Below are 27,919 nucleotides of genomic sequence, written 5' to 3' on the forward strand. Positions count from 1 at the left end.
CTGCACCCCCCATACCCAGCCCCCCACACCCCAAGCCCTGACTCTTGCAGCCCCCACATTCCCACCCCCATCCTGAGCACCAAACAGGAGCTCCTGCACACACCCCCACACACATTCCCACCTGGGGCACCCCTCGCACCAAAAGGGAGCCGTCCTGGTAAGCACTCCAAACCGGAGCCCCCTCCTTCATTCTAGTTCCTGGCCAGACCCTACACCCCAACCCCCAGCCTGCTCCTTCACCCCCAGCCATGTGCTCAGTGCAGAGAGAGAGGGGAAGAGAGTGGGCTAGAACCAGGGAGAAGGTAGGTACCCACTCTATGTGGGCAGGGCCAGGATCCCAGACTGGCAGCAGGCTGAGTGGGGCTGGCAGCCGGAACCCTGGCTGGCAGGAGCCGGTGGACAGAACCCCAGACCGTCAGCCCCAATCAGTCCGCTGCTGGTCTGGGGTTCTGGCTGCCAACCCCTTGTCAGCCAGGGTCCCGCCACAGGCCCCGCTCAGCCTGCTGCCAGCCTAGGTGAACAGAACCCCAGGCTGGCAGCAGGCTGAGCAGGCCGGCGGCATAAGATCAGCATTTTAATTTAATTTTAAATGAAGCTTCTTAAACATTTTGAAAACCTTGTTTACTTTACATACAACAATAGTTTAGTTATATAATATATAGACTTATAGAGAAAGACCTTCTAAAAAACGTTAAAATGTATTACTGGCACGCGAAACCTGAAATTAAAGTGAATAAATGAAGACTCGGCACACCACTTCTGAAAGGCTGCCGACCCCTGACCTACACCAACTAGACTAGAGAGTTCTGTCCATGTTTGGAATGCAATTAAAGGAGACTGTCAATGGCTGGACCTACAGCACCTTCCCTGTTTTCAGATGTTATCAGTGTCCATGTAATTCATAAGTGGTTTTATTTTTAAAACTTTGAGTGCTCTTATTTTCTGTTTTTTATTTATTTTAAATAAAGTGCCAGATGTACAGCACTCATGAAAAACTGCAAGATATCGTATACCATGCATATACATTAGGAGAAAAGTTATTTAAAAAAATAGTTCAGTCTGAAACCAGTTAGGCATTATAAATGAGAGGTTATTTTTCCATGATTGTTGAAGTCTGCTTTTAACCGATTTGTAATTTTAACAAATAAGGTTATAGAATATTTCGATACCCTACCCAGTCCAAACCCTAAAAACACTTCAAAGTTAAACTAACAGAATCATACTGTCTACAAAACACCTCTTCTGTAAAAATAAAAAAAATAAATAATAAATACAAACAGATAAAAAGCCTCTTAAAAGTGGACATTAGCCAAAAAAGGTACAATTTTAGAGCATGCAGAAGTATACATCTTCCCACAACTTTCAACCCAGTTTTTTGATCAGAGCAAACTACGACTGGGCAAACTACGGCCCAGGGGCTACATCCGGCCCCAGACATTTTAATCGAGCCCTCGAGCTCCCGCCAGGAAGTAGGGTCTAGGGCTTGCCCCGTTCCAGCGCTCTATCCAGGGAGCGGGGTTGGGGTCTTGCCCCACTCCGCTCGGCTCCCGGAAGCAGCAGCACATCCCCACTCCAGCTCCTACACGTTGGGGCAGCCAGGGGGCTCCGCACACTGCCCCCACCCCAAATGCCACCCCTGCAACTCCTATCGGCCAGGAACCACAGCCAATGGGAGCTGCAGGGGCAGCGCCTGCACACAGGGCAGAGTGCAGAGCCAGCTGCACCTCTGCATAGGAGTCGGAGTGGGATATGCCACTGTTTCTGGGAGATGCTTGAGGCAAGCGCCGCCTGGAACCTGTCCCCCTGCCCCACCCCTGAACCTCCTCCCACCCTCCAAACCCCTCAGTCTCAGCCCAGAGCACCCTCCTGCACCCCCAACTCCTCACCCCCAGCCACACCCCGGAGCCCTCATGCCCTTCTGCACCCCAACCCTCAATTGTATGAGCATTCATGGCCTGCCATACAATTTCCATACCCAGATGTGGCCCTCGGGCCAAAACGTTTGCCCACACCTGGTTTAGATGGTAGGGTAGAACTGAATCTTGTATCCAGAAGTGTCACTGTCAGAAGCCACACTGTTTACTCCTAAATACCTCCCTCCACAAGCTGCACCATATTACAATAGAGAGACTAAATCAAGGGTGGGGGAGAGATGTACACTTTTTATTTATATATTTTTGTTTTTATAAAACATTACTATCACTCACACTTAGTATACAACTCAGTGAACGTAAATGTGTGATAGAACCATGCATTGCATTGCTACTCAGAGCCAGTTGGGAAAGTGAAGGGGAACAATATTGTCTGTTCAACCAGCAATTTGTCCCTTCCAATGTTTGGTTCAAAATTATACCACTGTAAATAACTTACATATACAGTTGCATGTTATTTATTATTTCATTTTTATTTCCTTTGTATAGATGCTGTAGGAAAGGTTATGTTTGGATGGATATTATGCTGTACAAAATAAAATCTGTCATGACAAATATATTCCTTATATATCAATTTATGACATGATAATATATAAATATCAAGTGTATTTAGTTTAACATTTTATGTTTTTCATATACTGTTTTTCAGAAATATACAGGTGGATTTTTATTTTTTAATTTTCTTTTGTTCAGATACTACAATCATTGCTATACACTGTAAGGCCCAAATCCTGCAAACTCTTACACTTGTGCTTAAATCTAACCATATCTACAAAAGCACTCGATCCCATATACTCTAGAAAAACTCCTAAAACAGAAAAATTTTGTTTGGTTTGTTTGCACTTTTACAGATGGCTTTATTTAATTGTAAGAATTTTCTTTTAAGGTCAAGATAACAGAGCCTCATCTGCTGACTCAAGGTTTTTAGATGCTGTTCTTAAAATGCTCATATCTTTAAGCGTTTAGGTTTCACTTTAGGTATTATTTAGTGTCATAAAGAGGATATATAGTTTTGTATTTCTGCAGCATTAACCTTATTAAACAAAGTTTATTAGTGATTTTCCTAGGTTATTTTATGGTTTTGTACATGGCTCATGAGTTTTAATTTGTGCAATTCAGATTAGAGTTTTAAAATTACCACTGTCTGAGAGAAGTGAAAAACTATTAAGACATAACATTGTACATACAAAAAATATTTTTCAGGAAAACTCTGACTCCAATTTCACTCTCACAGTAGACTTCATCTAATCTTTAAGAAGACTGAGAAGCCATTATTATTACTACAATAAATAACAGTGACAGTAATATATATGGTCATATCTTCTCATACGAGATCTCCATTACTAGAGGTTTGCAACAATGGCAGCCTATTCTGTACAACCCCCTGCTCATCTCTTTGTGAGCCAAAAGTCTTTTTGATCAAGGACTGCTTACAGACAGCCCCCCAATCTGAAGCAAATACTCACCAGCAACCACACACCACACAACAGAACCACTAACCCAGGAACCTATCCTTGCAACAAAGCCCGTTGCCAACTCTGTCCACATATCTATTCAGGGGATACCATCATAGGGCCTAATCACATAAGCCACACTATCAGAGGCTCGTTCACCTGCGCATCTACCAATGTGATATATGCCATCATGTGCCAGCAATGCCCCTCTGCCATGTACATTGGCCAAACTGGACAGTCTCTACGTAAAAGAATGAATGGACACAAATCAGACGTCAAGAATTATAACATTCAAAAACCAGTTGGAGAACACTTCAATCTCTCTGGTCACTCGATTACAGACCTAAGAGTGGCTATCCTTCAACAAAAAAGCTTCAAAAACAGACTCCAACGAGAGACTGCTGAATTGGAATTAATTTGCAAACTGGATACAATTAACTTAGGCTTGAATAGAGACTGGGAATGGATGAGTCATTACACAAAGTAAAACTATTTCCCCATGGTATTTCTCCCTCCCACCCCACCCCCCACTGTTCCTCTGATATTCTTGTTAACTTCTGGAATTAGCCTACCTTGCTTGTTACCATGAAAGGTTTTCCTCCTTCCCCCCCCCCCCCCCCCCCCCCCGCTGCTGGTGATGGCTTATCTTAAGTGATCACTCTCCTTACAGTGTGTATGATAAACCCATTGTTTCATGTTCTCTCTCTCTCTGTGTGTGTGTGTGTGTGTGTGTGTGTGTGTGTGTGTGTGTGTGTGTGTGTGTGTGTGTGTGTGTGTGTGTGTGTATAAATCTCTCCTCTGCTTTTTCCACCAAATGCATCCGATGAAGTGAGCTGTAGCTCACGAAAGCTTATGCTCTAATAAATTTGTTAGTCTCTAAGGTGCCACGGGTACTCCTTTTCTTTTTGCGAATACAGACTAACACGGCTGCTACTCTGAAACTAAAGTCAAGATATACCACATCTACCACTTCCTCCCTATCCACAAGGCTTGTTACCCTGTCAAAGAAAGCTATTAGGTTGGTTTGACCTGATTTGTTCTTGACAAATCCATGCTGACTGTTACTTAGCACCTTATCTTCTCGGTGTTTTCAAATTAATGGAGCAAATAATTAAACAATCGTCTTTCTAGCTACTGAAGTTAAATTAACTGGTCTGTAATTCCCTGGGTTATCCTTATTCCCCTTTTTATGGATGGGCACTATATTTGCCATTATCCAGTCCTCTGGAATCACTCCTGTCTTCCATGACTTTTCTGAGATAATCGCTAACAGCTCAAATCTCTTCAGTCAGCTCCTTGAGTATTCTAGGATGTATTTCATCAGGCCCTCATGACTTGAAAACATCTAACTTGTCTAAGTAATTAACTTCTGCAACTGAAAACAGTTATATTTTGATACATCTCACTTCATTCTCTTTATCCAATTATTCAGATTATTTGTATTTCTCAGACATTACTAATCTGCATTTATTTTCCATCATTTTATTTAATCTTCCATATTCCCCTTTTTTTGTTATCCATCTTTGTGCTTTTACTTTCCTTCTTTCATCCATCAGAACAATGATTTCATCTGTTACCCATGGGTTTTTCTTAGCTATTAACTTCTTCCCTACTTATTTATCTGCAGCTTCTTTAATAGCATCTTTCTGACATTCCCAGGTCACTTGGTCCTTGTTGTCATTCATTTTTTTGAAAGTGACTTTCTATCTCATCATTCCACTGAGCATCCTGGTTAGCTTTTGATTTTCTGTTAATTTTTCAGTTTGATATTAATATTCAGTTTTTATATTGTGTTATAAATATACATATACACACACAGGCTTGGAAGGGTTAGATTTTTACCAGTAAATGTCAGTAGAAGTCAATTTTACCAAACACACATAAAACAACAAAAAAAATAGTTCCATCAATAATCAAAGTTTATAGATGAAGAAAGAAAAGTGCTGCTGGAGAACTGATTAGTGTTATATTTAAGGATATTTAATTTTTATATTTTGACATGCGATATTGACGATTTGTGTTTTAACCGTTATAAATCAACATCTATTGTCATTAAATAATTATTGTCTGACTCTTCCCACTGACTGACTCCACCCCCATAAATTCCCACAAATGTGAAAATTTAAATAGATTTGAAAAAAAAAAAATCAGAAAAAATACTTAAAAACAAACTGATATTATCCACTGGAAAAAATAATAAAAATAATTCTGCCAAGCCAATATATAAACAAGTTAAAACTGCAATATACATGCCTACCATGGGTTATTTATAGTTATTTTTTCACCCTTTGAGAGAGTTTAACAGATTTTCCATTTTTTGTGGGTAGGTGGGTATGTGTAATAACCTAAATAGTTTATTTTAGTTGGTGTGCTTAAGGTTTCCAAAAAAGTGGCTAGTCTCTATAATAATTTCAGAGATCATCTTTTATACTGTGATGTAGCTGTAAACTTCTATTCCTATACAGTGATCATTAAAGATAGTTAGTGTGTGCACCCTGTCACCTGAATGTTTGAATAAAAAAAAATTATGCTGAAAAATACCATGGTTTCTCCACGAATGTTGATTAAGTTAGCATCAGTTAGAAGCAGATGCTGACAGATGGGCAATATATTATTTCTTTACTGATAAAGTGAACAAATATCACAGGAACCTCAAAGTGTATGCCTGTGGGATCTTCCCCACCTAAATACCTTGCAGCACTTCAACAAACAGAACTGAAATTCACAAAATGAACTGGATAAGAAGATAATTGACTGAATTACCTCAAGCATCACAATATTACTTAAGAATTGCCTGGACTGTTTATGGGACCCTGACATGGATGGATTTGATTTAAATCACTAGTCAGGAAGACTTGATTTAATCATGGATTTCTACATAAAAGTGCATTCTTGTTGGTTGTTATAACCTTAATACATATTCTTCACAACTCAGAGATAGATGTAGGTTTCATTTTTAGAAGGTACACACTATACATTTTTAAAGTGATTTATTTAGAAAACTTTTCAGATTAGTTTTACAGCTCCATCAGAAAATGAATGATTGTTTGGTTATTTCATTTACCAAAGGTAATTGAAGCAGATATTTATGAAGTCATTGGAAGGTGAACTATCATTAATATTTGGAGGATTTTCTTGCCATGATGTATTCGGAGGAGACCACCACCAGACAGACATTTAAATTGTTTTATTTAACTAAAATAACGTTAAGTATTCTGGATTTTTTTCTTCAACACCAAAACATATAATATTTTAACAAAACAAGCCTATGAATTTTTGAATTTAGTTAAACATTCAAGTTTTTTTTAAAAATCGGATTTGTTTTTTGTTAAAATTGTTTAACAAAAATAGTTAAATGAAATTTAAAAAAAAAAATTAAAATAGACTGTCAGCCAGGTCAACATGAGAAACTGAAAATATTGGCTTCTGCAGCTAACTCAGTCGTCTTCACCTTCATTTTCCTGCTTGCCCATAATCTGGAAAAGAAAAAACAAGCTTTCCTGCTTTTTCAGGTCCCAAATGATTTCTCAGTTTGGAATGAATTAGTCCTAAGGAAGAAAATATTCTTCTACACTGGCAGAAGAAGCTACTGCTGTTAAAAGTGAGATCATCACTTAAACAGTCTCTGAATACAAGTGCTAAAGTGACTTCCACCAATTCACTGATGTGACTTTCTTTAAATCATCATCATGAGCAAATATCTATTTCTTGAATGGTTCACCCTTAGCGCTGAAGTTTATTATACTTGGCATTATGGAGAGACTGGGTGTCCATGTCATAGCCAACTCCTCTTCTTCAGCAGTTAAGGTTTGACCCTGGTAGCAAGTATTGAGAATATCTGCAAGAAAATGAGCTGGAGATAGTGTTTGTCCCATTTTTTTTTAATGCTTGTAATTTAACTCTGTCATTGCATATTTCTCTTTTTAAGATCTCACTCAGTTCCTTGCAAATTTCAACAGTGTCAGCAATAAAACAGCTATTTCCCTGCATTTTGTTCAAGGCTATAGAAATAGGCTTCACGGAACTCGGCATGTGTTCAACATTTCTCTTAAGCCCAATATTGAGAACTTTGGCTGTGACAGTGCCATTTATTTTTTCATGATTTTGTTCACAAACTGTCATCAGATTGGGCCAGTTCTTGATATAGTGTTCAAAACAATCCACTACTGAGTTCCAGCGCACATCTTGTGGGAGCGTTAGCTTGGTTCCTCCCACTTTTTTCAGAGCAGCTGCTGCAAAGTGGTTGTTAACAGAAGTATTTTGCAATTTCAACAGCATTAGCCTTTATTTTTGGAACACTGAAGTCTTTGGCTAGGAGGTGCATCAAATGAGCACTGCAATCGTATGTTATTAGCTTGGGACTTCCTTCTAAATAATTTCTTCTCATCTTGGATACATTTGCAGCATTGTTGGTGACCAAGCTGCGTACTAGACATTTGAATTTATTTCCCCAAAGTTTGTTATAGCTTTTACTGCTACTTCTTGTAAATATTTCCTGTGTGTGCATTTCCTGATGCATCACTGGCAGATAACTCTGAAACTATGGAAAATGATGGTGATCTTGAAGGTGGATAGTCTTCAGAATCCTCTATGTTGAGGATGGATTCACCTAAATAAAACAAGTCAATGCAATTATTTCATTATTATTACCATACTGCTCATTTAGTATTACTCATTGCATTCACCGACACTCAGTACTACTTTAAAGGTGAAATTGTAAAAGGAAAATCTGCCTATTTCAGCTATTTATTTTGTATCATAACTGCATCTAAAATGATAGTACCATAGAGTAATAACTATATTTTTTGCTCAAACATGAGAATTCAAAAATAGTCCAGAAGGAAGACAGGCAGTCCTTATGAAAGTAGTATGAAATAAAGAAGTTGACCAACCTGAAGATCCTGCATGTTCAGACATGTTCCTTTCATCATCTTCAATGCAGCTTCCTGCTGAAAGGGAACACTTCTCATGATGTTGTTTCATTCGGGCAGCCAGGCCTTGCATTTCTTTGTTGCACTGTTTACATTTTGCACACATGCCTGTCTTACCCGCAGGTAGAGGAACATCATTAAAATATTCCCAAACTGGGTCTCTCTTACGGAGTGCTGCCATTATAGGTTTTCCCTTTCAGTGAGAGAATGATATAGTAGATCTCAAATCAATGAAGGCTACACTCAGAAAGACCTCAAGACTTCTGGAATATGCTGCTCAAACAGTTTCACTTTTGTTTCTACTGCCTGTCCATCCCTTCTCACATTTATCTCCAGATATCTCCTTTTCCAGATCTATTCTGCCCCTAACCATCTTCTATTCATTGAACTTTTTGAAACTTTGCACTTTTAGCGAGGTAAGGGATTGACTCTGTATACACAAATTTGAGAGGGACAATAGGGTTGAGGTCAGTTATACCTCACCTCTATATATTATTTATTTAAAAACATTTTTGCTGTTAACAAGCATGTTATCTCTGGTGACACAAATCCACAGTTTGAGAACTGCAAAACTAAGCATCTCTGATGGTATCTTCTAGTTGAGCACTGAATCCCATTGGGTAGATAGAAGGATTAACCTAACTAATCTATACAGAAGCCCCTAGAACCCCGTAAGATTGGGTCCATAATCCATTAACTATTTAAACTCATTTACAAAACTTTTCTTAAAACATTACATGAATATTTTGTCTCATACTACAGAATTAGAATTTATAATCTATTCCATGATGAGTATCTTTGAGCTGTAATGTATCTTAATTAAAATTATCTTTAGATAAAATGCTTTTTGAGGAAACAACCTATCAAAAAAATCCAATTTTTTTAGTTTATTTTTATCCACCCTGACTATAACCTTTAGTCCTGGATACAACAATTGTTAATAACTTTGCTTAACAAAAAGTAAACTCTTCAAACAAATCATAATTATATGTGAAGTTAGAGGAGATAGAAAACAATATTGAGCTAGAGAAATAAATAAATGTACAGTAAAATCAAATTTCAAAAGGGCCATTTTAAGATATTTGTAGCTTTAAACCCCATTTATTAAATTTTGTTGAAACTTTGTGAAAACATTTTACTTCACTCTGAAACTAAGCCTGTAAAATACGGATTAGATTTTCAAGAGTTACTTGGGACCAGGGATGTCAAAACTGATCTTATTGTGAAACTTCATTTAAAATGTATCTGTTCAGAAACACACTCTCTCTCGAATATGCAATGGGGGGGGGCTTTTAGGACCATACGGAGTTCATTAGAGAAAAGTAGGATGCAATGTGTTATTTACAAATAAAAGCCTCATCTATACTAGAACTTCACCTATTTCAAGAGGCCCAATAATAATGTTCCACTTTGTAGCATACCCAGGACCTTCATTTTGTTCCCAAAGAACTCTGTTATTTGGTCAGTCAACAACTCTGATGTTCCCCAACACATTTGACGTTCCAGAGTAGCTGGATATTGAAAGGATCAGATGGACGTAGTCCCTATAGTCACTTTCGCTGTTCCCAGTACAGTAATTTTCCCATTTTTGAAGGTCTGTCTGATAGCAAGAGATGAGTAAAAAAAGCTTTTTACAGTGTTTGGGACAGGAAATCATAATTCTACCAACACTGACAGGGACTGAGGGTTGACTAAACTTCAATTTTAAATATTCTGAATGGGATGACAGTTTATTTTATCACACTGAGGGAAAGTGATAGTTTGAGCTTGAAAAGGAGTGTGGTGCTGGTAATAAAACAATATATTAGGGAGTATATTGAATATACAATAATACAAGAAAATGGGAGCTAAAATACAATATATACAAAATAATGAATGTAACGGGGCAACATTTAGGTGAAAAAATATTTTCTTCCTAGGATATTAAAGTTTTTCCAGACCCCACTAAACTATGGTTTTTTGCTTGTTTTAATTTACAGTTAGAAAAAGCTACGTATTATATTTATATCATATTTCTTAAGGAAATGCATCTTTCCTAGAAGAACAATTTTAAATGAAAGATATGCTAGGACATGTGCTTGCTGACCTAGAAGCACGTTTTAAAATACAATTTACTTGTATTCACAAAACGTTGCAATGGCAGACAAAAATAATTGAAAGTCATGAAGGTAAGATGGCTTGCAGCAAGAAGAACTTCAAGGATAAATATTAACTTTAGCAATAACAGATATAACCCACACATTTCTGTGTATATATTGTTAATGATACTCAAAACATAACAAATACTGGGAATTTTAAATAGCAATGACAGTACCATAGTTGCTAGCATCCTAGAAAGTAAGTTTATCTAACAAAGCAAGCAAACTCAGTGCATGAAGGAACTAGCGTTAAAGACCTCTTGCAGGTCAACTGCTCCCTAAAAAGAAAGAATTTACCTTATATTTTCCAGCAATGGAAGAATATATCAGAATGGATTGGGTTGTTTCTCCCTGCAACAGCAAGAACTTTTACAGACAGACAATCTCCTCCAATGCTGTAACAGCAAAGCATGCACATGATATATCATATGCACATACAGAAACCTATTCTTCAATATATTTGACGATGCAAGTTCAACTTTTAACTCCAAAAAGGTAAATAATTTTTAAATCATAAAAAAAGAGATTCAACTTCAGAACCAATGATAACATTTCCCCCTCTACTTTGGGATGCTATGAAACCAGTATTAAAGGGGTTACATTCAGCTATTCTACATGCAATGAAAAATCTAACATTTCATTTTTTAAATTAAGTTTCTAGCCCTTATGACTACAAAGACATATTTCCAAACATGAATTAAGTGTCAACTGATGCAGTGCTGTCTTAAGAATGGACCACACAGACAGTGCTAGAGGCTCTGGTGCCAGAGCTTTCTCAAGCTGAAGATGACCGAAAAGTGACCAGTGTCTTTTTAGCTTTCATTACTACTATTCACAACTCTCAGAGCAGTGAAACTGACAAGAATCAGGTCAATTATACTCTGCTGCTGCATAGAAAAGATAAGAGCAGCTAAAAACGTAAGCACTGAAACTATTTACCGAAGAAAGAACTTAAAAATAGAGTCTGGGAAGGGCAAAGAAGCTTCCATGGACCACTGTAGCAGGCTGGTACCTCTAAAAGTTATGATGGAGTGTGCTCTTTCTCCCTCCTAGAAATAAGAGAAGTTAGGGAGCTTCAAATTTATCAGACACCTAATAAGCAGACTGCTACAAAACATGGAAGCATCAAACAGGCATCCTGGTAGAAATCCCAGCATCCTCCCCTTTCCCAGAAGGAAGGGAAAGCTGGATAAGAAAAGGGAGACAATGTTGCCAGCACAAACAAAACAATTTTGGCCCCTTCTGCACATACTCTCACAAAAACATAAGCTCCTACCCTCACATAATTTTGGAGCAGAGAGACAGAGATTCAGGGCGAGACTCACAAAAGGGACTTAGACATTACAATGCTGAACCTAATTTTAGGCGCTCTACTGCATAATAGAATGCACAGCCCACTGTTAGGCACCCAGACTCCCTGTACAATGAACAAGGAGTTAGACACTTAAGAATGGGATCCACAAAAGCCAGAATGCTGAGCAGGGAGCCTCCTAACCTATCCAACAGGAAATGTCACCTAATCCCCACCCCTCAAAGGGAGCCACATGCTGGGCCAGAGAGAGGTGCCTCCCTCTGCTCAGGATTCACATTTGTGAACTCTTGAAGTTAGGTGCCTATGCCCTTTCTCACAAAACAAACAATAAAAAGGGTGGTGGTGCTTCCCTTATAAACTTCAGCCTCATGGTTACAGCGTCAAGCAGGATGTGGGGGAGACAGGTTGAATCCTCCTCTCTGCCCGATTTAGATCAGGAATTTCAACCCACACCTTTCAGGAGAGTGCCCTGATTCTGGGGAACATCTCTCACAATCTCTCCTGTTGAAGGAGATGCAGTTTGTATAAATAAATATTAATCTAACCAGATAAGAGTGAGAATGAAGACAGGAATTGTACAAAATTGATAAGAGAAACAATATATGGCCAACAGAGCTCAGGACAATAAGTAGTTTTGGTTTTGAGATTTTTTTTAAAAAACGTATAACAGACACAAAAAGGGTCCTAACACAGATACTGATCCATTACTAAATGAAAATAGTAGAACTATCAATAATAATGCAGAAGAGACATAAGTGTTCAATAAATATTTCTATTCTGTATTTGGGGGGGGGGGGGGGAAGATGACTTAATTATATCTGATGATGAAAAAACATTTTCCATTCCAATAGTAACTCAGGAAAAAGTTAAAGAGCAGAAATAAGCAGGTCTGGATAACGTGCATCCAAGAGTTTTAACAGAGATGGCCAAGAAGCTTACTGGATGATTAATTATAGAAATGTAGGCCTAGAAGGGACTTGAAAGGTCATCCAGCCCATCCCCGCATGCTGAGACAGGACCAAGTACCTCTAGACCATCCCTGACAGGTGTCTAATCTGTTGTTAAAAACCTCCACTGATAGGAATTCCACAACCTTGCCTTGGTAACCTATTCCTGCACTTATCCAACCTAAATCTTATTTCAAATTAAACCAATTACTTTTTGTCCTATCTTCAGTGGACATGGAGAATGTCTTATCAACAAGACAGCGATCAATGTATCTGAAGACTTATCAGGTCTCCCCTTCAATCGTCTTTTCTCAAGACTAAACAAACCCAGTTTTTTTTTTTTAAATCTTTCTTCGGAAGTCAGGTTTTCTAAATATTTTATCATTTGTGTTGCTTTTTTCTGGATTCTCTCCAATTTGCCTCACATTTCTTAAAATGTGGTACCCAAAACTGGGCACAATACTGCAGCTGGGAGCTCACCAGTGGCTGCATGCTAGCTTGGGCATCAATGCTCCCCATGGCAATGAGGCCTCAGCACCAATGCACATTGAGACTATGCTGCTGGGGGAACTGAGGCAGAAGTGTAGGAGGTGCCCTCAAAGCACAGAGATATTGAGATTCAGGCTGGGTTCCCCTACTTTCCCTTCACATAGCACTAATCTAACACAGCTCTCTAAAAGAATAAGTAAATTGAAAACTAAAGACCAGATTCAGAAGTATATTTCCGTTGCTCTGTTCTTCTGTGATGATGCAAAATATCTGTAAAGCCAGTTAATTCGGCTGCTATGATCTGACTGCTCTGGTTGTTTTGTTGTTTGAAGTCTTAAAAATCTTTAGTCTTATTTTTTTTATTTAAGGTTGATACTACATATTTTCCCACCTTTAGAAATTGCATGGTAGCATGCAGTTTCTTGTTTAGTGTTTGTGCATGATGTTTTTAATTATTTTTAAAAACTAAAAAAATTCACACAAAGCTGTGCTAATACTGAGTTAAGATTGAGAGTACTTATAAGTAATACCAATGTAAAAAAATATTGTAAGGATATAATAATTATCCCAAAATCAAGAAGTACAAACCCACGAAATTCAGAGCTTAAGTTACAATTAAAATAAATCCTAAACATGTCAAGGTAAGAAATGCACCATTAAGCAATTTAGACAACCTTAAGTCTGCCCTGTAGTTATATCATGAAGAGAAAAAATACAAAAAAAAACTAACATCTGTAAAATCTTAACTGCACCACAAATTGCTCAAATATTACATGTGACTTGGGGAATATATTTTAGAAAATACTGGTTAATGTAATCATAAATAAGTTTTCAATGTTATTAAAAGTGAAAGAAATAATCAGTTACTAAGCTCAATAATTATGAACAAATATTTTTTCAATTAAAACTCTACAGTAATGAAAGTATAGCAGCAAAACCCTGCAAATCTAGAAAGGTGACGGTACCTCCTATAAAAATGGAGACAATTGAACAGACCATTAAAATTATAAAGGAACTAAGGCTCCAGGGCCAGGCAGCCTCGTAATAGCAATGAATGTAGCCCTGTAATAATCGCCTTTTATACGAGTTTAATGATGCCCTCAAAGTCTCCAAATTCTTCGATCATTCAACTAATCCAGAATGAGAGGGATACCAAAATCAAAGGTCCATACCTATCTTCTTCATATCAAAAATATTAAATTCTAAGTTGTGTGCATCCACTACCATTTAGAATGCTAATCAAAACAACTAGAGATGTTGTCCATCATAATTAGCTAGGACGAAAGGCCATGATGCAGGGTAAGTGGTGGCACTATTTAATTTAGTGTACATGTCTAATGAAAGGGACTCAAACAGTACAATATAGAGAGCTATTCAGAAAAAGCATAGGACTGAGTGGATTGGCTTGGCTTTTTTTTTTAATTAAAAGTGAAAGTGATCCCGAACTTTGGTTGTAACTAAACATTTGCAGAATAGAGTACATCTCTCGTTATGGTCTGTATAGTCTCCATGGGGCGGAATGGTTTAAATACCACCATTACTCAACAAAAGGGACCAGGAAGAGGGGTATTACTGATTAATTCATTTCTGAAGCTAATAAAAAATTGATTACATGGGACAAAGGTAATAAGAGTAATATAAGCTAGCACATACCACTATAAGATGCCAATCGTTTAGTATGTATAACTTAAGACACTTACATTAATCCTTAAATTCCTTCCCATTAGCCTTCCATCCTCTGTAGTTTATAAAATTAACCTAACAAATTTAGACTCTTTAATAATAAGCAGCATATATATTTTTTTCTTTTCATTTAAAATTCACAGCAAAAGCCATACAATATTTCAGAGTATTGGTATTAATCTATTTTTAAAAGCTTTTTCTCATGGTTAAAAAAAAAAAAGAAGATTTACTTGAAGCTATAAAGTGGTGCATGGAAAGACAGCAGTTTCTCCCTCTTAGACCGAGAAAAGTAGTACACTGAGAAAGATAAATGGGTTATTGTGATTCCCGGATCTGCTCCAAATGCACCCGTATGTATGATATGTGTTCAACATTAAAAAAAGAATAATTCTTGCTTCATTAAATTTATTTGCAAAAATAAACCAAGGAATGCTTTGAGAATGCTGCAATTAAGAAAATAGAGGCACAATATAATATTAACAAAACATATATTAAATGAACATTTTTGTATTTAGATTTTGTTCAAAAAATTTTACTGTTAACTATAAATCTGCATTTCTATTCATAATAATGGAAAAAAACAAGTTGTTCTTACTGACTAACACACAAGGCTATAGCCATAGTAATTTGAACTGACCAACTCTGTTCTTACTTACCAAAGAAACAAAAACTCATTACATACATGAAGACATGGAAACCTTTAAAAATTAGTGGATCCTTCTATTGGCTTTTAAGAATCTTAAGGATGTCTCCTTTCCCTTCTCTCTTCCCAGGTGAAATAGCTTTAACATGCCTCTATTTTTTCAAGTTCTTTCCCCTCTCAATACAATGTCAAACATTTACTGACAAATGTAATTTAAAATTTTAAACTGTCAGTTTACCAAAAAACAAACAAAAACAAAAAAACCCACACACCACACATCAGTTTATTAGGGTGAGTCTTGGAAATATAACAGAGGGAAAACATTAAGTAGTTTCTCCTTTTAACTCAAACTAAACAAATCTCCTTAAATTAACAACATTTAAAACTAGATGTCAAAGAAGAAAAGGCACCGGTAGATTAAACCTTGTAGTGGTATTAGGTTTATTTAAATAAAGTGAGTCATTTCATTCAAGTTATTTGCGATAAGTATCAAAACTATGTTCAGGATTCTCTACTGAGAATTTTAAATTGCATGTAATATAGTAAGCATACTATAAATTATAATTGAAATACAAATTTGTCATTTTTAATTTCGATAAAGTTTTGTTTTAAAAAGGCCTAGTAATGACTCATAATAGCCAAGCAAAATAAGTTTTAAGGCAAAGATTTTGCATTTTCAAAATTGGATGCCTAAATTCAGGAATCTAAATCCATATTTAGGCACTTAAGTGGACTGATTTTAATGCATCCAGAAATTCCCATTAATCTGGATTTTAATAAGTTATCAAGCACCCAAGAAGCACACTTAACCTCACCATTCTGTTTCACCCCTTTCTCTTCTCTCAAACTGTCTGTCTGTAAGCTGTCTACTTAGGCTCTGATCCTTCACACATGCATATGTAAACGTGTATGTGGGTGAGTAGTTCAACTGAATTCATATACAAAAGTTCATACACGTGTATTTTACTTTTCTGGAACTTGATTATCTAGCCAGGCATAAAGCACCTACTACCCTGTTGCCGCTATACAGATTAGAAAATAAAATCCAAGGGTCCGTGAGCCACTATAAATAACAAAATTAAGTACAGGAAAATACTCAGATCAGTTTTAATTTGTTTCAAAATACTTTATTACAGACAGAGAAGTACAATAAAACTTTCACCAATAAATTACATTATGCATTCTCAAGTCATATTTATTAATTAATTTTAAATGGTGCAATGATACTTTATATTAGTATACAACTGTGGAAATATAACTTACTTAGAGGTCCCATCCCTCACAGCATCCATAAATTGCCAGAACTTTAATTTGATAACACCAAACCATGCTCTAACTTCTCAGCTAAATCCATCTAATAGCTCCTATTTGTTATAATTTTCTTCAAAATCGGGGCTCCTTTTGAAGAGCTACACTCAACTTGTATACTTCCCAAGGATTTGGTGGATTCTCCAATCACTTGGAAGACTCTAAATCAACACTGTACATCTTCCTAAAAGATATGCTAGAGCTCAAATAAATTAGGGGCTTGAGGCACAGATTACTGGGTGAGGATCTTTGGATTGTGTTCCACAAGAGGTCAGATTTAGATGATCATCAGGGTCTCTTCTGGCCTTTAAATCTACTTATCTCCTTATACTCTATTATTAACTGTTTTTTAATGGCATTTGCCTTAATTTTGGTTATACTTTTGTTTACAGATTTTAAATTTGTTGAACATTTAACTATTAGCTCATTCTAATATTCATACCTTAACATGCACTTTTTCCCGTCAAAATACAAAAAAGTATATACTTTTCAAAGAAAAAAGAATTTGAATTCAATAGACATTAAACAAGACAAAGAATGCCAGTTGTATCTAAAGAAATCACCTATTAAAGTATTCTTTTTGCTTTGAGAAACTCTACCTTCTCAAAAATTGTTCATCTATAGTGTTCAGAAATTTAGACTTTCAATTTGAGGAATACTGAGTTATGGTATTAAACTTCCTCTGAAAGGAAATTTGGCACACTTATTCATTAAGGACCCCCATTCACCACCAACCGAAGTTAATGGAAAGACCTTCATTGATATCAGCAGACCTGGATCAGGTGGTTTGCCTCAGTGCTACAAATAATGGTGCATACAGGTAACTTCACCTACATGACTACTTAGTCCAATTAAAGTTAAAATATATAAAGTGAGTAAAGTTATGTCAATACATGGGCCTACAGGACTGGGACCTCAGCACATAAGAACAGACATACTAGGTCAGACAAGGTCCATCTAGCCCTGTATCCTGTCTTCCAACAGTGGCCAATGCCAGGTGCCCCAGAGGGAATGAACAGAACAGGTAATCAAGTGATCCATTCCCTGTTGCTCATTCCCAGCTTCTGTCAAACAAAGGCTAGGGATACCATCCCTGCCCAGCCTGGCTAATAGCGATTGATGGACCTACTCTCCATGAGCTTATCTAGTTCTTTTTGGAACCTAGTTATAGTCTTGGCCTTCATAGCATCCTCTGGCAAAGAGTTCCACAGGTTGACTGTGCATTGTGTGAAGAAATACTTAATTTTGTTTGTTTTAAATCTGCTTCCTATTAATTTCATTTGGTGGCCCCTAGTTCTTCTGTTATGAGAAGGAGCAAATAACACTTCCTTATTTACTTTTTCTATACCAGTCATGATTTTATAGACCTCAATCATATCCCCCACTGAGACATCTGTTTTCCAAGCGGAAAAGTCCCAGTCTTATTAATCTCTCCTCATACGGAAGCTGTTCCATACACTTAATCATTTTTGTTGCCCTTTTCTGAACCCTTTCCAATTCCAATATATCTTTTTTGAGATGGGGCAACCACATCTGTATGTAGTATTCAAAATGTAGGCATACCATGGATTTATATTGAGACAATATGATATTTTCTGTCTTATCTATCCCTTTCTTAATGATTCCCAACATTCTAATTGCTTTTTTGACTGCTACTGCATATCAAGTGTGTAAGTTTTCACATTCCCGTACTGCTCTGTAAATCCAGTTACTATGGTCACCAAATCAAAAAACAGGAGTGTGACTACTAGTTTTCAGCCACAATTTCTAACCCTGAACAGGGGCGTGCACAAGGGCTGGGAAGAAGCAATGACACGGGCCTCCACAATGATCGGCGGGGACCCAAGGACTCCCCCGGCCCTGGGGCTGCAGCGGGGAGAGCGGACCTCCTCCAGCCCTCGGGGAGGAGAGCTCTCTCAGTCTCCCCACCACAGCCGAGGAGCAGGAGGAGTTCTGTGCCCCTCACTGGGAACCCGGACTGGAGGAGTTTGCTCTCCCCCTTCCCCAGCAGCCCCAGGGCCATAGGAGCTCTGTGTCCCACACTGGGGCCCTGGTGCAGGTGGAGCTCACTGTCCCTGCTTCAGCCCTGGGGTGGGAGGAGTTCTGGACCCCCCTGCCTGGGCCCTGGAGGAGCTCTCTGCATCCCTGCCCTTTTCTACTACAGTATTTCCTCCTAACATGAAGTGTGCAAACTCAGTGAGGTTATACACATATCCCCATAATGTGTGATTATGGATGCACGTATGCATACTTGGTTTGCACATGTTCTCCTTCCCCCTCCCCCTCAAACATTAAGGAGCTTGTATTCAAGGTGGATTAAAGGTACATTTTGTTGAAATGGTGAATATACTGTTTATTTCTGTGCATATGATCTATGTGCATGTGTTGATATGGTTTAACATCTATATTGCATGTGTGTTTAATGTGCTTCCCAAAAAGTGATAAAATATAAATTTCTGAGCACATCCCTGACCCTGAAGATCAGTACCTGGCCATTAAAACGAAAGGCGATAAATGAAACATAACTGGGGTGACTGTACTTAAATAAAATAAACCACTATCTACTCTAAACAAATGTGTGTTAATGGTACTAAGAAACTGAAAAGAAATTGACCCTACACTAATTTTGAATATCTTAAGTGCTGAAACTAGTATACACTATTCTCACTGTAATTTCTTTTTAACAATATCCAACTCCTGTTCTTAAGATTTTTAACTTCCCCTCGGCTTTGTAGTGCACCTACTAATTATTAACTACAGGGACTGGTGAGTTTGCTCAACAGAACCTGCTTAAAATCCATTTTCATACCTCAAAATTTCAACTACAGCGAAAATACTGAAATGCTAGTTGAGGTCCATGAAACCAGGCTGTCATGCTGAATCGGTATACTGTCATAATTATGTAGTATTTTTATTTTCTTTCTTGTTATATATTTAGTGTTTGCTCAAGTTTAAACTACTTTCATATATTTTCTCCTTATATATTTTCTTTCTTCTGTTTCACAGAATGCAATAAGCCAGCACTTAACTTCTATATACTGTGAAAACTCCTTTATTACATTTTGCCAACAGTTTTCTTTTTTCTTGCTTTCATTAGATTTTGACACCTAAATAACTCCCACACACACCCCTAACCTAACCTATCTTTTTCCCCATTACTTTAAGTGCAGTCACAATCTTGTGTTTATCACATCAATCTGTTACAAAAGAAGTGACCAATGTCCAAACTTTATCAATGAAAACTTCTGATGCTGTGAATGTGTTTAGTACAGATCAAAAGGAAAATGTGTTAGTTGAGACAAATTTTGTTTAAACACACTTCATAATTATCTGAGATTAGCTGAACAACAGTGAGATTAGTGAGATGAGCTGAACATAAATCTCCTTTATTTTTTTTATTTAAAATACATACTGTACATGAATGAACACATTCTCCAGTGATAACAAAAAGTAATCCAAACATTTTAAAAGAATTGTAAACAGTAAACAAAATTAAGCCAGGAATGTTCCAAAATAAAACCTAATGGATTACCTAAAACAATGAAGGGTATGTATATTTCATATGGAGATTTTAACTATATGAATTTTTAATATTTAAGCCTGCTCAGTCATCTTATGAATCTACATTTTCTATTATTTTACTTTACAAGTCTTCTAACAAAAAACAAAAAAAAACAATTGTTTTAGATAGAATGTTTCATTTAGTCTGAGGAAAAACTAATCTTGAGTTTTAGTATACACTAACACCCTCAAAAGTGCAACTGCAGTATCATTCGTTACACTTTCACAGAATATTACCTAAATTTAGAATCTATGTTTTAAGACTTTGTTAAAACACAGTTCTCTCCCAACACAGTTACAGGATGTTTCCATTGTCCCATGTTTTTAGTGAGTTGCTTTGTTTTGGTGTTAAGTTTAGTAATAGTTTTTAGAAGCATGTTAAAGCCTTGGATGATTGCAAGAGATATTAGGTCCCTTCTGCATTGCAAAACAGAACTGTACTTTAACTGTGCACTTTGAATTTGCATCATGGATGGGAACAGTCAAACTGGATTACAACAACCGATATTTACGTTATGCTAATAATCATGGCACAAAGTAAACAAGGCTTCCAAGTTATTTTTAAGGGGAATCACTGCATTAATGTACTGGTATCATAACTATATCTTCTAAAAATGAAACATTTTAAAAAGTTACTTAACTATTTATAATGTTTATTAGGAACAGGAGGGATTATTAGTTATTTACCCATTTAAATCATTAAGACTTGCACCCAAGAATTGAGAGAGTACTTTGCAAACTGTTTCCTGAAAGACATTTTCTAGGCATTTTGAAGGCACTATTTCTCTGGGGTTGGGGGCATGTTTTGTTTTGTTTTTTTAAGAGTAAAAACTACAGAAGCACTCAGTTTGAAATTGCTTTCATAAATCAATATATAGTTTCTCATAAACCTGCTCACAGAAGCTTAAATTATAAACAGATCAACTCTAGAGAAGCTTTCGTGTTCATCTTACAGTCCCTTTTCACAATAAGATTTGTTTCCGTTTCAAAAGCAATACAACTTTTCTTAGGAGGAATTAGTGTTTCTATCAGAGTTCCAGTTCAAACAAAATAAATCAAAACCTGCTAAGAGACTACCAGCTTCCTACAGACAAAATGTAGCAATTGCAACAAAACATTCTGATTTCTTAATTTGGGCTTTGTGTCAAACAAAAATTATATACTAAACCACTGAGATACTAACTTTCCATACAGCTATATAAAAGTTAGCAGAATCTACTCAAGTTAACGTTAGTACCAACCTAGTTATAACAAACAGAGATGAACCAGTGAAGAAACTACCTACACCAAAAGATGATTACCAGTTTGTGTAAAAATTTGCAAATATGTTATGCATTTATATTAGAAAGAGAGAAATTGGACTAACCAAAGATATAGATACACCTCTCAAAGAAAAACATTTAGCTCTGAAGTTTTCCTTTGAATCTTTTATTTGAATTTCCATGTTTGCCTCAACCAACCAGCACACACACACATTCTATAATTAACAACCCAATCCAATTAAAGATATTGGGGTCAATTTAAAACTCCCAGCAGGAAAACAAATAGACCTCCAAACAGAATATCCTTAATGAATATACTTTCAAAAAAATCAAAAAGGAACTTTCTTCTTTTGTATGCAAACTTTCTTACTTCAATCCTGACTGCCCTAAACTTTATTATTCATGTGGAGCTATACAAAAGTCTGTAAAAATAAAAAGCAAAGCACTTGTTAAAAGTTTAGATTGTTCATTTTTATGCTACTTGTTTATAGGCAGGTAAGAGGGTTTTTTTAATATATACAAAATATGCACCAACTATGGTTGCTGAATTCAAGCGGCCCTATGACAAAGTTACAGTTAGTCAGAAGCAAAACAAACTGCTATAAGCAGTATTATGTAAGTATTAATACTGGCTAATAGTTTACTAGATACCTACATCCGAACTTCAACAAGTGTCTTTGTCATAAAAAGTTTACTTTAACAAAAGTAGATCTTAAAGATTTATTTTTACCTAATAAATTCAAATAGCCACTGAACTAGTAATTATATTTAGGAATGTGATGTTATCCAAAAGTGTTAAAACCATTCATCATCCATTTAGCTTTAAAGTTAAATTTTAAGATAACAAAAGTCCTATTTTAAAGCCACTCATTTTAATTAAGGTATGATTGAAAAAAAAAAAAAACCTGTTAGAAGTGATGTAAAATGTCTGTTTATTGCCCAGAAGGAAACTGAGAACTGCAATTCACACATAGCAATGAAACATTCTATAAACCCCCTGTCTGTCACCACTAGTTACTTCATGACAGTGTAATCTAAACATAAATTATGATACTTCCAGTGATTCAAAAACTTTCATTCAAAAGCAATTAACCCTCAAATTGCCAAGGTATCATATACCTATACACATTGCAGTTTGTATTGTCAGAATAAATTACACTGTGTTTACAAAAAGAAAAGGAGTACTTGTGGCACCTTAGAGACTAACAAATTTATTTGAGCATAAGCTTTCGTGAGCTACAGCTCACTTCATCGGATGTTGTAGCTCACGAAAGCTTATGCTCAAATAAATTTGTTAGTCTCTAAGGTGCCACAAGTCCTCCTTTTTTTTTTGCGAATACAGACTAACACGGCTGCTACTCTGAAACCTGTCACTGTGTTTACAGAAACTAATAACTAACCCTGCCACAATAAACCCTCACGTTACTAGGCCAGCCCTTTTTATTCAAGTGTGCTGCCTATCATTCTATGGAAATCCTTGAAACCACAACAGAGAGCAATGCACCAACAGTCACTTCAGCATCAACTTTTGGATGTGCAAGACAGCCACCATAATGGCTGATCCAGCAGGACTGATGCGCAGGAGGAGGTTGGTTTGTTTACTTGTTTGCCAGAGCCGCCAGCAGCAGCAGCAGCACCCCTTGAGCAATGCAATGCCACGAACAGACCAGCCTTCCACATTTCTATTCTTAGTACACGCGCGACTTCCAAGCTGATTAAAAAAAAAAAAAAAATGTACTACTAACAACACAGACTTCTGCGTTACATTTACCTCAAATCCACTGCCGGGCGAGGGGGAGGGGGGAACCAAGGAAGGCGATGGGGTGGGTCGTGGAGGGAGGGGTTTCGGCGTGGGAAGTAGCCGCCTTTGGAGCCCCGTGCACCTCCCCCCGCCCCGCCATCCCCTCGGCGATGCAGTAACCTGCGGTGAACCAGACAGGAAGCCCCCCCCCCCCCCCGCGACAGCGTCCCTTGCCCGCCCGGGGCGGCGGCCAGTCAGAGACCCCCCCCCGGGCCGGGGCCGCTGGGACCAGTCTCGGAGGGTGTCTGGGGCTGAAGGGGAGGAGCTGGGCGCTGATGCAGCCTCCCCCCTCCCAGACGGTGACGGTCTGGCTAGGCCAGAGGCGCCCCCTCCCCGGCTCCCCGCGGGCTGGCTGGGGAGGGGGCTGCCCACGCGCCCTGCTGCGGCCCCGTCACCCCAGCTGCCCCCAGACCCGGCTGTTACCTACGACGCGGCGGCTTCGGGAGGGGGATCCCCGCCCCCCCCTGCCCGGTCCCCCCGCCGGGCTCGGTCCCTGGCGGTGGCCGGTGTCTCCGCGGGGGGGAGGGAAGCAGCTCCGGCCCCAGCGCGCGGCGGCGGCGGCGGCGGCTACATGGAGCGAGCGTCCCCGCTATAGAGGGAGGCGCCCGGCCGGGCAGCGCGGCCGCAGCATCCACGGGCTCAGGAGGGCGGCGGCGGCGGCTCCTCGCTGTGGCTCGCCCGCCCGCCCCGAGGCCCCCGCTCTCGCCTCCGCCGGGCTAGTTATTGACTTTCGGGAAAACTCCCGACGTCATTGGCTCCCCCCCGAGTGTCTCCCCCTCAGTCCGCGGCGGCGGCGGCATCCCCCAGCTCTCGCGAGAAGCGCTGCACTGTGGAAGGAGGGGGGCTGCCAGACAGAGGGGGGAGGAGAAGCCAGACAGAGCGGGGGGGGTGCTGAGGTGAGTGGAGGAGACAGCCTGACCGACCCGGCCTGACAGACAGCCTGGGGAGAAGGAAGAGCCAGAGGCCGGGAGGCTTGGAAGGAAAGGAGCTAGGCAGAGGAGGGAAGAGGGGTGGATCTAGGGTGGAAACTCATCCCATAGGAAGGGTTCTTGGGCTGGAGCTAGAAGTTCACCTAGGTTTCAATTTTCCTTTTCAGGCATAAAGGCAGGTGTGGCTAAGGTTACCCAGCCCGCCAGTGGTGAACGTTTCCATGGCTTTAGGATTTGTTCTTTAGGTTTCTACCAACACACCCTATGTAACGAGAACCATCCCCCTGCCGCTATCTCTACGCTTTATGGTTAAGCCCTTTTGTTTTTTGATTTTTTTTTTTTTTTAAACAATTTCTCAGCTCTTTGTTCCGGTTTGTTACAAAAATTTTGAAAACGGTGAAGAGAAAAAAAAATTAACCTTATACTTTTCTGGGTAGATATCAAGGTACCTATCCCTCTCTTCTCCTGATCTTGTTTTTTAAAACTTTCAAAATAAACCCTTATGTTCTGAAAGGGAATCAGATAGTTTTTCATTTTCAACCCATTTTAGCCTGAAAAGTAATTCACCAATCTTTATTTGCTTTGATGTACAGATAGTTATCAGCATATCTGTAAAGCTGAGAATGTGTGTGTATAGTGGGATTCACAATAGTAATACACCAGTGTTCAAGTCATTCTAGAAAAGGAGTACTTGTGGCACCTTAGAGACTAACAAATTTATTTGAGCATAAGCTTTCGTGAGCTACAGCTCACTTCATCAGATGCATTTGGTGGAAAAAATGAAGTGATGAAGTCACATCTGATGAAGTGAGCTGTAGCTCACGAAAGCTTATGCTCAAATAAATTTGTTAGTCTCTAAGGTGCCACAAGTACTCCTTTTCTTTTTGCGAATACAGACTAACACGGCTGCTGCTCTGAAACAAGTCATTCTAGTACTTCTGCCCTTGCTCCCCACTCCAGCGAAGGAATGAGCATCTCAGTAAGCGGTTATGGAGCTGCCATCTCTCCTGCTGGAGCAGGCCCAGAAGTGGAAGAGCTGGATGAAGCAGAGTAAGGAGGGGGCACCCCCATCTCTATCTCTTCTGCTTAAGGGTCCACTCCAGAAGAAGAAGTTGTGGCCCAGTAACCTAAGTGGCCCAGATGATCGAACTGCCCTCTCCCCTGCCAAAGCACGGAGCCAGATCTGGGGAGTTCTGGCACTTCTGAAATTCAGGTGAAAATTGGTGAAAACCAAATAATGCCTTCTGTAAAACTTGAGAATTTTTTGGTTTAAAAAAAAAAAAAAAAAGTAAAAACTGAAACAAAGGGCCTTTGTTATGGCCTAGTAATTGTTCCATGTACTACCACCCCTCTGAGTTAGAATGTGAGCTCTTTGGGACAGGGACTTTGCTTATGATCTGTAAAATACAGAGTACATTTATATCCCTCTTTAATAACAGCTCTGCTTTTCCCGATAGTGTTACTTGCCCCGTTTGCCTGTTTTCTCTCTATATTGTAATTTAAAAGAAAACTCTTCTATAAAATTGTATGGTTTATAGCACACAAGAGCTATCCAATCTGGACATGTTTTGAGTTTTATTTAATTTCCTTTAAACACTTGTCTTCCCCTGAGAACTGATGGCACAGTTCGCTCTGTACAAACTTTGAAAAATGGAGCGATAACACCACAAGGGAAAATGTTAGAACTCACTCTAGTTGAGGTATCTATGGAACATCTCAATCTGTACCTTTTAAAACAATCTTTGTTAGCTCCTTGCTTAGTTTCTCCAGTGTTTACATATATTTATCCTAATGGATGTCTAAGAAAGATCTAGAATTTTTTCCACTTAAAGTTCTCCTTGATTGTTGACTGGAAAAAAAACAAAAACAAACACACACTATAAACTTTTGCTTCTCAGATCTTGATCCTGCAATACTAACTCGAACAAGTGATTCTTATGTATCTAGTCCCATTGACTAAAAGACTCTAGGTCAGCAGACTGCTGCTTCATTAAAATGAATTTTTGTGGCAACATACTGCTATATTTTGATTTTTATTCTGTCAGTTTAATGTTTTGCGTAATATGTATGCAGTTTCATTTCTGCTGAAGTACATCATTATATTTACAATTGATAGTGACTTGTATACGGATCCATTGTCACTCCAAAAACAAAAACTTTTCAGTGTTTCTTTACCCTAACATTTGTTCTAAAAGTGACCTGCAAAGACAATATTTATGGGAAACAGTGGGTTATGTTTTTCTTTTCCTTGCTCTCCACTGCCTTTTTTTAATTGAAATTGTAGGTCCTCGTTTCCTGCTTTTGCTGGAGAACCTGGTGAGATCTCTGAAAGGCTTAAATAATCACATGGGGCTGTAACCAAGATTCAGCTGTCTGGCTCTTCAGTTGTGAAGAAGAAAAGCAAAGCCTACTCTCTACATTAGTTAATAGATACTTTTCTAGAAAAGCATACACCATATATTGCTACCTTCTTCAGTTCCTACAGTGAGGTGCTTCCTCTTTTTCAGTAGCCCTTCAATTAAGTGAATAGACAGTGTCATCAGTCACTATTTCTGTGGCATAACAGCAGTTATTGTTTTGCTGTACTTTAATAATCAGGGTTATTAAGATATATTAAATTCCTATTATAGTTGTTAATGTGCTGAAATACTTACCAAAGGTAGAGTCGCTGGACACTGCTATTCTGTTTGTTGTAGAATAACTGCAAAAGAATCCAAAGCATGAGTTTAGACAATAACTATTTGACTAGCTGTCAGACCCTGCACCTTCCTAGATGCATGCTTTGTTCTATACCAGTATCATGGGCTCACTAGTATAGCCCTTTTATCCCTCTAATCTTCCTCTTAGGACACTTATGTAGCAGGATGGCTTGCCCAGAGGCTGGAAAGGCTGGGGCTAAGGCAGCCCCAATTACAAAATGAGTACCACCTGAGAGGAATCAGGGATTCCAATATAAAAGATAGTAGGACAGTAGAGAGAATGATGTGGAGGGTGAGTGTGGGCTAACAGGGCTGAGCTCTAGCAAGAGAGAGGTGGGGTTGTTTTGTTTCGTGCAGAGTTGGTGATTTTGGGACTTCGTTGAGAACTGTTTGGATTATTTTGTGATTAAGGTTGTGTGAACTTTATATGACACTAAACTAGTCTGAGAAAGGGGTACTGAGAGTCGCAATAGAGACTATGTAGGGTACTTAAGTAAGAAGTCTATGAGTAGGGGCTAATAGGGACAGAGTACCTGTAAATCACTCCTGGCCATAAGGGGGTACTCAACAAGCAGCCACTTTGCTACAGCTTGCTTAGGATTGCTGAATATTCCTTTCTGCTTTACCTATCTTGGGCTAGACAAATGTCTTCACAACCTACTGATTAACTATACCTACAATTTCTGGCTTTAAAGAACTACTAAACTTGTATTTAACCAGAGTAAACATAACAAACATTAACAATAGCTTTCAGTATTGCTTCTACTTATTTTTTTCAGAGGGAAAGGCTAATATTTTGAGACCACAGCAGTGCTTCCCTTCCTCATTACA

At 38.4% G+C, this 27,919-nt stretch overlaps 1 protein-coding gene across 6 annotated transcripts in view; it reads right to left on the reverse strand.

Annotated features, from left to right (window-relative positions):
- The window catches only part of AKT3 (AKT serine/threonine kinase 3), a 281,463-nt gene extending 254,282 nt beyond the window's left edge, over window positions 1-27,181 (reverse strand). The window contains exon 1 of one of the 6 annotated variants that reach the window (XM_043511466.1): window positions 27,044-27,181. The gene's annotated coding sequence lies outside the window, so the exon portion shown is untranslated. Of the gene's footprint in view, window positions 1-23,430; window positions 23,705-23,883; window positions 24,258-27,043 lie in introns of those variants that run through there. The other 5 variants (XM_038396391.2, XM_043511467.1, XM_038396389.2 and 2 more) reach the window with 5 other exon arrangements.
- Between the last annotated feature and the right edge of the window lie 738 nt (window positions 27,182-27,919).

Source organism: Dermochelys coriacea, chromosome 3 (assembly GCF_009764565.3).
Source record: "Dermochelys coriacea isolate rDerCor1 chromosome 3, rDerCor1.pri.v4, whole genome shotgun sequence".
NCBI lineage: Eukaryota > Metazoa > Chordata > Testudines > Dermochelyidae > Dermochelys > Dermochelys coriacea.